This window comes from Cervus canadensis, chromosome X (genome assembly GCF_019320065.1).
Source record: "Cervus canadensis isolate Bull #8, Minnesota chromosome X, ASM1932006v1, whole genome shotgun sequence".
NCBI classification, from domain to species: Eukaryota; Metazoa; Chordata; class Mammalia; order Artiodactyla; family Cervidae; genus Cervus; species Cervus canadensis.
In genome coordinates this window covers 126,673,066-126,683,676 of record NC_057419.1, presented here as the reverse complement: position 1 = coordinate 126,683,676, position 10,611 = coordinate 126,673,066, and the positions used below count along the sequence as shown (strand labels likewise).

General features: G+C 41.6%; 1 pseudogene; it reads left to right on the top strand.

The window, feature by feature from the left end:
- The first annotated feature begins 429 nt into the window (after positions 1-429).
- Positions 430-1,652, top strand: LOC122435729 (annotated as a pseudogene).
- Positions 1,653-10,611: the final 8,959 nt, after the last annotated feature.

Here is a 10,611-nt window from a genome sequence, read left to right as displayed (position 1 = left end):
TACAACGCATGCATAAAAGGGAGGCTTCCCTGGTGACGCAGTTGGTAAGGATTCCGCCTGCCAATGCAGGAGACAGGTTTGATCCCTGAGTCAGGAAGATTCCCTGGATAAGGGAATGTCAACCCACTCCAGTATTCTTGTCTGGGAAATCCCATGGACAGAGGAGCCTGGCGGGCTACAGTCCATGGGGTCATAAACAGTCGGACACGACTGAGCAACTAAGAACCCCCGCACATGTTTTGGCCACACCTTGCAGCTTGCGGGATCTTACTTCCCCCACCAGGGACTGAACCTGCACCCTTGGCAGTGAACCACTGGACTGCCTGGGAATTCCCTTCATATATTTAAAATAATAAAAATAAAAGAAACATACCTATAACCAGCACCAACCCTATACAACAAAACAGTTTCAGCGCGGCCCTGGCGAGGATGGGATGCAGACGGCGGCAGCGTCGGAGGAACCGGCGAAGGCTGCGGTTTTCGGTTTTTTGCAGCCATTGCTCCTCCTCCCTGACTCGTGGGCTGCGAGGCCTGGCTGGGCTCCTGCTGCGGTGGGCGGAGCCGCTTGGAGTGGAGTCCACCTGGGGGCGGGCGGGCTGGTGGCGCAGCTACGCGTGGAGATTTCTGGGCAGTGTAGTGTGGAAGCCATTACTCACCTTGTCCTCATTCTGCATATTCTGTGTTGACAAGAGTGTGCTTGCGTGCGTGCTAAGTTGCTTCAGCCATGTCCGACTCTGTGCGACCCTATGGACTGTAGGCTCCTCTGTCCATGGGATTCTTCAGGCAAGAATACTGGAGTGGGTTGCCATTTTCTTCTCCAGGGGATCTTCCCCACCCAAAGATGGAACCTGTCTTTTACGTCTCCTGCATTGGCAGGCGGGTGACTTATCATTAGCGCCACCTGCCCAAATGAGAAGGAAATAGCAACTCTCTCCAGTATTCTTGCCTTGGAGAATCCCATGGACAGAGGAGCCTGGTAGGCTACAGTCCATGGGGTCGCAAGAGTCAGACACGACTTAGTGACTAAACCACCACCCATCATAGCAGCAGAACAGTAGGGCGTAAACGGTATGTGTCATCCATACTCGGGCTCGGGCTTTCCAGGTGGTGTAGCGGTAAAGAATCTGCCTGCAATGCAGGAGAAGCAGGTGAGGCAGGTTCAATCCCTGGGTGGGGAAGATCCCCTGGAGGAGAAAATGGCAACCCCCTCCAGTATTGCCTGGGAAATCCCATGGGGTTGCAAAGCTCAGTCACTCAGTCTCCTGCCATCCGCTTATGGCAGATTCCTCAGCTGGTGTTGCGCCCCCTCCAACCCCCACACTGGGGGCGGAGGCAAAGCTGTGCCCCCAAGCAAACAGAGCAAGAAGAGTGCGCCTATGGATCGCCACAGTGACGAGTATAGTGAATGCAGGGAGAGTAACAACATGGCTGTGAAAAAGTGCTGCTTGATAAACAGAAAGCACAGGATACGTGGCAAACAGTCAATCAGCTCAAGGAAGAGAATGAACAATTGGAAACAAAAATTATATTGCTGACTAAAGAATTAAGTGTACTGAACGATTTCTTTCTTGAGCCAAACACACAACCTTGCAGATAACGTGCAACCCAGTAGGACTGAAAATATGACAAGTTCTGATAATGCAGGACAGTAGACCTCACCCCTTCCAAACTTCACAACTTGTGGCTTGAACGGTGAAAGTGTGACTGCCTACACCACTAGCATCGGCGGCTGAACTGCCATTATTCAAAGATCCATTGAAGGTTGTTTTCTTGAATCAGCATTGAAGAGTTGATTAGCTAAAACTGTTAGCCCTGTAATTTGAACATCTGGTTTTAAATGATAAGGACTTTTGTGGGAATAAAAGACATTTTAAAGGTATGTGCAGTGAAGCAAAATTTGCTCAGTCGTGTCTGACTCTTTGCGACCCCATGAACCGCAGCACGCCAGGCCTCCCTGTCCATCACCAACTCCCAGAGTTTACCCAAACTCATGTCCATTGAGTCGGTGATGCCATCCAACCATGTCATCCTCTGTCATCCCCTTCTCCTCCCGCCCTCAATCTTTCCCAGCATCAGGGTCTTTTCAAATGAGTCAGCTCTTCGCATCAGGTGGCCAATGGATTACATAGTCCATGGAATTCTTCAGGCCAGAATACTGGAGTGGGTAGCCTTTCCCTTCTCCAGGGGATCTTCCTAACCCAGGGATAGAACCCAGGACTCCCACATTGCAGGTGGATTCTTTACCAGCTGAGCCACCAGGGAAGCCCTTTAAAGGTATAAGTTTTTTTTTTAAATGCCCTGGGCGTTGATGTTCTTCATAAATCCTGACTTCCCTTCCACTAAAAAAAGAAAATCGCCCAGTTTCTGTAATGTCTTATGTAAGTTCTTGGCTAATAGTTTTCCTTCCCTCCCAAGAAAGAACCCTAATATCCTGAATTATATATTCATCATTCCAATACTTTCCATCATAGTTTTTCCATATATGTATGTACCTCTTGGGCTTCCCAGGTGGCGCTAGTGGTAAAGAACCCGCCTGCCAATGCCAGAGATATAAGAGATGTGGGTTCCATCCCTGGGTCTGGAAGAGCCCTTGGAGGAGGATATGACAACCCACTCCAGTATTCTTGCCTGGAGAATCCCATGGACAGAGGAGCCTGGTGGGCTATTGTCCATGGGGTCGTGAAGAGTTGGACAGGACTGAAGTGACTGAGCTCGCATGCATGTACCCCTTAAAATACAGTTTAATTTTTTCATATATTTGCTTTTATATAAACAGAATCATCCTGTGTGTATTCTTGCATGACATGTTGTAGTTCGGTCTCATTAATTTTCTCTGCTTTATTTATTCTCCAGTGTTTGGATGTGACACTTCTGTATGCTTGTTTGACTGTTTTTAGCTGTTGTAATAACTTATATGGATATGATTCCTGGTGCACGTTTGTTTTAGAGTCTAAAATACTGTAACTGGTAGGTCATATGCTGAGTGTAGGTACAACTCTATTGTGTAATGCCAAATGGTTTTCCACAGTGATCGTACCAACTTACACTCCATTACAGTGTAAAGAACTAAGTTCAGAGGAGTCTTTGTGGAAAACAAATACAACCAGTAGTAATTATACTACCCAATAGCCCCATTTATCAGTAAAGTAGACCACAAGCCGCATTCATTTATATGTTTGAGTCCACACCCTATCTAGTTTTATAGCTCATGGCTACAGCTTCAGGAAATATTCCAGCATTCAGAAAAATACACAGTACAAAAGCCCGTGAAAATGCATGATTTATGTTATGCACTATAACCCTCGAAAGGAAGAAGAAAAAAGGCAGATGACTGAGGAGAAGGTAAATACAACACCCCACCACTGTGTTCCATCCACTCCACTGCTTGAGTTTTTATTTATGTGTTTCTCATTTATGACAAAAAAATTTTGAATGTGTAGATAATGATTTTTAATGAAAAAATTTCAAACAAACTACACAAAAACAATAGATTAAACATCTGTATATTCACCACCTAGATTTAAAAAATGTTATCATTTGTTGCAACATTTCACATATTTTCTTAGATAGCTAATAGTAGAATGATTCTATTACCAATTCTGACTTGAAGGAGAGTTTCCTACCATTCAAGTCAATTCTGAAGCTATCTACTGGGAGATAGGATTAGATCCCACAGGTTAATGGCTCAGTCCTGCAAGACTGTCCCCTCACCCCACATCAGATGCCAATTTCAAGTCCAGATAGTCACATGTACTTCTGGCCTACTGCCTACAGATTTGGGTTTGATTAATTTGGTGGAGCAGCTCACAGATCTCAGAGAAACATTTTACTTACTAAACTACAAATATCAAAACCAGGTGGAAGAGATGTACCAGGCAAGGTGTGAGGGAGGAAGCTCCTAAGACACCACTCTCCCCAGAGTTAAACGTGTTCACCAACCCAGAAGCTCTCTAAACCCTATCCTTTTGAGTTTTTATGGAGACTTTACTACATAAGCAAGCTTGATTAAATCATTGGTCATTGGTGACGAATTCAATATCTAGTCCTTCTCTACACCCTAGAGAAACTGAAAGTTTCAACCCTCTATTCATGAGATTGGCTCCACTGGCAACCAACCCCCATCCTTAGGTGCTTCCCAAGTCACCTCATTAACAAACCAAAGATACCTTTATTGTTCTCATTGCTTAGGAAATTCCAAGGGTTTAAGGAGCTAGGTGACTGAAACAAGACCAAATATATATTTATTATTAGAAGTCACAATATCACAGGTGGATATGAAATAAAATATTTCCTTAAAAGTGAAGCCCCTTTATAATCCTCTCCTATCCATTCTCCTCCTGCTCCCTCTTTTCCCCAGAAGTAACCTCTCTCCCGGAAGTTGTTGCATGTCTCTTCTTTTACTTTTAGGTACATATATATGTGCCCGGGGTTCCCTGGTGGCTTAGTAGGTAAAGAATCTGCCTGCAATGCAGGAGACCAGGGTTTGATCCCTCGGTTGGGAAGATCCCCTGGAGAAGGAAATGGCAACCCACTCCAGTATTCTTGCCCGGAAAATCCCATGGACAAAGGAGCCTGGCGGGCTATAGTACACAGGGTCACAAAAGTCAGACACAACTTGGTGACTAAACTACCATATATGTGCCCATAAACTATACATGATTTTTCATTCACTTAAAGTTTTACACAAGTTGCATCATGTTGTATCTATCATTTGGGAATATATTTTTTAATTCAACATTAAGTTTTGGACATTTGTCAATGTAGTATACCACTACCTCTTTAATTGTTACTCCGTGTATGATTCCATTATGTGAGGATACCACAATGTATTTATTCATTCTTTTATTTATGTGGGGCTTTTTGATTCTTCTCTGTTTTCAGAAACACTGCAAAGAAGATACCAGTGCACTTCCTGAAGTTTTCAATTGCGTACCCAGAAGGGAAATAACAAGACTGCCAAGAGCGAACACTTCCTGCTTTATTACTGGTTGCCACATTGCTCTCCACCCTGACTGTGCCAATGTTCTCTTTCTCCAGAATAGTATAAACATGCCTGCTTTCCTCTCCTCATAACTTCCCTTCTCAGAGTGCAGACTATGAGGGGATGGGGAATAGTGGCCTGAGGAGTAAGGAGAAACTAGAGAGTTGGAAAGGGCTACATCACCAGGTGACTTGCCAAACACTCTAGGGAGCTGGATCCTGTTCTGAGAACCCATTGAAAGGTTTTCATCAGGAGAATGTCATGATCAATTTTCCCTTCAGAGAGATGACAGGAGCCAACATGGAGAATGGATCGGGGTGGGAAGGCAGACTTTAGAAAAGGCCTTTGGAATAGGGAGGGACTGAGGGCTACTCAAATGTATCCTCACTTCGCTAAATCTCTTTGTTTTGTTTTTCAATGAAAATGATAAATTCTGGTTCCCACGTTAATTGATTTTCCTCTAGTGGCACTTCAAGGTCCTAAAGTTCTAGCCTAAAGGAAAAGAGAACAGGTTTTGCTTCCATTGTCTGGCAGTTTTATAAAGGACACATACTGTGCAGAAGAGACATACAGCCTGTCAGTTGCACAAACCAATAAACACACCTTTATTGCTAATTACCATTTTCTTTTTGTGCTACTGTTTGCCAAATGGCAATGAAAGCTGAAGCACAGATGCTCATTAACATCCTTCTTGATTTACTGACAATTCAGCACTGACAGTTTAATAAGCTGAGGACTCAACCCAAAGATTATTTGTCACTGCATTTTGGGGGCAGTGTCTTCCCTCACCTCTTGAACTGAGCAGCCTGTTCATATTTGTAACAACTGCACCGAAAATATTAGTGTTTTAAATTTATGTTGCATATTTTTAATGAAAAACTCAAAACATGTCTCCTCTGTAAGGGAGCAATATTTGCCACCCCGATATTATATGTCTCTTTGGGAAGAGGATTCATTTCGGCCGATTAATTTTAAGGCCAAAAGACTCAGGAATAACCTTTGACCTTCCCCCGAAGCCTGAAAGAACATAGACAGGAGAGCTGTTCCAGGAAGTGTTATCACCATAGCTAACTAGCTGTGTTGACAGGAAGAAATCCAGCAAACTCTGCTTATTAAAATTCATCTCCATGTCCCATTGTCTCTGCCTGGCCCAGCATCCATTTATTTACCAAACATTCCCTTTTTCATCTCAATGTCACTTGTCTTCCTCATCTTTGAAGTCCCAAACCACAACCCCCAATATCCTCTTTTGTCTTTATGGAAGATGATATTTTAAGGTAAAGGCTTTGAACATTTTGATGAATTATTTGGTTATCCTGGGTCTCTCCAATGTGTACACGTTATTAAACTTCTGTTTGATTTTCTCCTGTTAATCTTTCTCATGTCAATTTAATTCTTACACCACTCAGAAGATCCTGGAAGGGTAGTACTAAGTCACTTCAGTCGACCCCATGGACTATAGCCCACAAAGTTCCTCTGTCCATGGGATTCTCCAGGCAAGAATACTAGAGTCAGTTGCCATTTCCTTCTCCAGGGGATCTTCCTGACCCAGTGATCAAACCTGCCTCTCTTGCATTTCCTGCATTGGCAGGAGGATTCTTTACCACTAGCACCACCTGGGAGAGGAAAAATTTTCTTCCTCCTTGACATTCTCATTCTTTAATTTACCTTCGCAATAAAATCTATGGGCAAGAAAGAGGTTTTATGGACCTCATTTCCCATAAGGAGAAGCTAGAGAGTATGCACAAATGATGTTTAAACTTATTTGACCTGTTTACAGCTGAGTATAGAGAGCAAAAAAGTGCTTACTTCTTTATCTGAGAAATAAGGACTTCTTTTTCCCACAGTTTTATTGAGATGTAATTAACATATTGCATTACTTTCAGGTGTACAGCATAATGATTAGGTATATGTATTTACTGACAAATGATTATCACGATAAGTTTAATTAACCTCCATCCTTTCAGGGATTTTCCTGGTGGTCCAGTGGTTAAGACTCCATGATTCCAATGCAGGGGACCTGGGTTTGATCCCTGGTCGGAGAACTAAGATCCCACATGCTGCACTGCAAGGTCAGACAAAACATCCATCACCTCACACAATTACAATGATTTTTCTTGTGATAAGAATTTTTAAGATCTATTCTCTTAGCAACTTTCAAGTATACAATACAATATTATTAACTATAGTCACCATGCTGTACATTATATCCCCAGAACTTATTCATCTTATAACTGGAAGTTTGTGCCTTTTAACCCCCTTCACCATTTTCCCTAAGATCTATTCTCTTAGCAACTTTCAAGTATACAATACAATATTATTAACTATAGTCACCATGCTGTACATTATATCCCCAGAACTTATTCATCTTATAACTGGAAGTTTGTGCCTTTTAACCCCCTTCACCATTTTCCCTCATGCCCACTCCCCTCAACCCTCTACCTCTGGCAACCATTCATCTGTAAGAGGCTTCTGGAAAGTGGAGTTTAACCATACTTGTGGATTCCTGGATGGAGAAATATTGAATGTGATAGAATAAACTCTTTTTGAACCCATCTTAAATGGCTGATCTATCATAAAAGCTTCACATTTATTCATCTGGGAGGAGGGATCCCAGATCAAGATCAGGCCTCAGCAGATGTTGCTGAGACAATATGAAGCTCCAGCCAAAAGCATCGCTCTCTTCACTCTGCACTGTTCTTGACAGTTCGTTCTTTATGTTGGAGACAGGAGATAGTTTCATATTGGCCAATTTGTAAATCCTCTGACATTTGGTGACCCCATAGAAGGAATATTTTAAAATATGTTTCTTTTTCTTTTTGTTCACTATAAATTCCCCTTTCACACATATTCACTCAACACATGATCTTTAATCTATACTGGATTTAGTCAATATAGGATCACTGATTACTTTTCCCTGGTATAGGAGATACCAAGTCATATATAGTAGTTGTTTAATAGTTGCTAACATTTTCTGGTTGATATCTTCATCGAAGATACTTAAAAAACACTAAATGTAAGGTCCAAATGATATAAGCACTTATACACATCAGGGAAGAATTGTGGTAATAGTAGTAGTGACCAGCTTTTTTACAGATTATTTTCTACAACTCAAGTCTCCCACTGGGACTGATTTGGGACTTTCCTTTTAACAAAGTTAGTGCTGCTAAGTCGCTTCAGTCATGTTCGACTCTGTGCGACCCCATAGACAGCAGCCCACCAGGTTCCCCTGTCCCTGGGATTTTCCAGGCAAGAACACTGGAGTGGGGTGCCATTTCCTTCTCCAATGCATGAGAGTGAAAAGTGAAAGTGAAGTCGCTCAGTCATATCTGACTCTTCACGACCCCATGGACTGCAGCCTACCAGGCTCCTCCGTCCATGGGATTTTCCAGGCAAGAGTACTGGAGTGGGGTGCCATTGCCTTCTCCGAACAAACTTACTAGTAGATGCTAAGTCTTTTATACTCTTTTCTTTGTGTAAAACCACCAGGAAATGACAAAGGAGAGACAGAGGCACCCAGTCTCTAAAAATCCTTAGACACACAAAAACTTGCATGCACATGTTCAGAGAAGCTTTATTGGTAATAGCCCCAAACTAGGGACAAACAAATGTCCCGTCATGGATAAGCGGTTAAGCAAACTCTGGTACATCCATACCGTGAAATTCTACTCAGCAATAAAAAGAAAAGGCTATTTATAGTACACAGTAACTTGGATGGATTTCAGATACATTATGCCTAGTGTCCAAAAAAGCCAACCTCAAAATGTTGTATCCTGTATGATTTCATTTATATAATATTCTTGAAATGACAAAATTATAGAGATGGAGAACAGATGAGCAGTTGTTAGGAGTTCGCTATGGTAATGAATGGTGTGGGGAGCAGTGTGTAACTATAAAGAAGAAGTATATAAAGAAGAACTATAAAGAAGAATCTTTGTGAAGATGGAATAGTTAATTCTGTATCATGGTTCTGGAGGTGATTATATTTAATAAAATCACCAATGTCATTTCTACTTTTGATGTGTATGTGTGTTCAGTTGTTCAGTCATGTTCAACTCTTTGTGACCCCATGGACTGTAGCCTGCCAGACTCCTCTTTACATGGGATTCACCAGGCAAGAATACTGGAGTGCGTTGCCATTTCCTACTCCAGGGGATCTACCCAGGGATCAAACCTTCATCCCCTGAATTGGCAGCGGATTCATTACTATTGTGCTACCTGGGTGATTTTGATACTGTAATATAGTTATCTAAGATGTAAACCATCTTAGGGAACTGAGTGAAGGATACCCTGGGCCTTTCTTTACTATCTTTGTAACTTCCTGTGAGTCTGTAATTATTTCAAAATAGAAAGTTAAGAAAATAAAATACAGACTTGAAAACTAAAAGGATTCTTTAAAAATGTAGAACAGTTTCTCGAAAACATTATGTTTAATCACACTTTAGTTTTAACCAGATACAACAGAGTATTTAAATGTCATAATAATTTCAAATGGAAAAATCTTATGTTCCAAAAATATTCAATCATAGCTTAATCAATTGAATTCTCTTAAATTGTTGTTATTTATTTATTTTTTAACTCTGCTCCAGCAGTGTGAGTATTCTCTGATTTTTTTCACTTAGAACCATTCACATATAACCTGGTCTCCTTACTTTAAGTTGAGAATGAATTGAGCATGAAAGGAAATGGCATCCAGTATTCTTGCCTGGGAAATCTCATAGACAGAGGAGCCTGGAAAGCTACGATCCATGGGGTTGCAAAGAGCCAGACATGACTTAGCAACTAAACAACAATAACAACTGATCAAGAGCTCTTCCAAACTGGCAAAGGAATCCTACATATAGTTGGATGGAGGGGATTGGACCATGCATTTATGCTGAGTGGACAGCATGATGTCACCAGGTGGCAGTAGAGTATTATGACCATCAAATAAGAAATGAATATTAGACTTTAAATAGTTGCTAAGAAAAACTACTAAAACCCTGAATATTCCCCATATTCTCTAACAACACTAACATATATTTCAATTTCATAAAATATATGTACAATTTTTTAAAAATATATGTACAATTTTGACCAGAGAATAACAGAGTCAGGTTAAGATGTATAAGCTTGGGAGATAGCTTGGCTGACTCAAAAGCTAAGAGACTCACTGCCACATGCTAACCTTGCAGGGTATGCAGTTCATGACTCAGGAAAACTCATGCCTCAGTAAAGTCACAGACTGTTATGTGCCATTAATATTTGGATCTTCTGTGGATATTTTAAACTTTGAATTTTAAATCCTCAAACCCCAAAGATTTGCTCTACTTAGCTTAGGGGAAAGCATTGGATTAAGAGATTAGTTTTTCTCTAGTTTCAAGTATAAAAAATAGAATTCTGTATTAACTAGCTAAATTAACAAATTTAAACCAGTGTTTAGTCACTCAGTCGTGTCCAACTCTTTGTGACCCCATGGACTGTAGCCCACCAGGTTCCTCTGTCCATGGGATTTCCCAGGTAAGAATACTGGAGGGGGGTGCCATTTCCTTCTCCAGGGGATCTTCCCAACCCAGGGATTGAACCCAGCTCTCCCACATTGCAGGCAGACTCTTTCACTGACTGAGCCAACCAGGGAATCAATAAAGTAT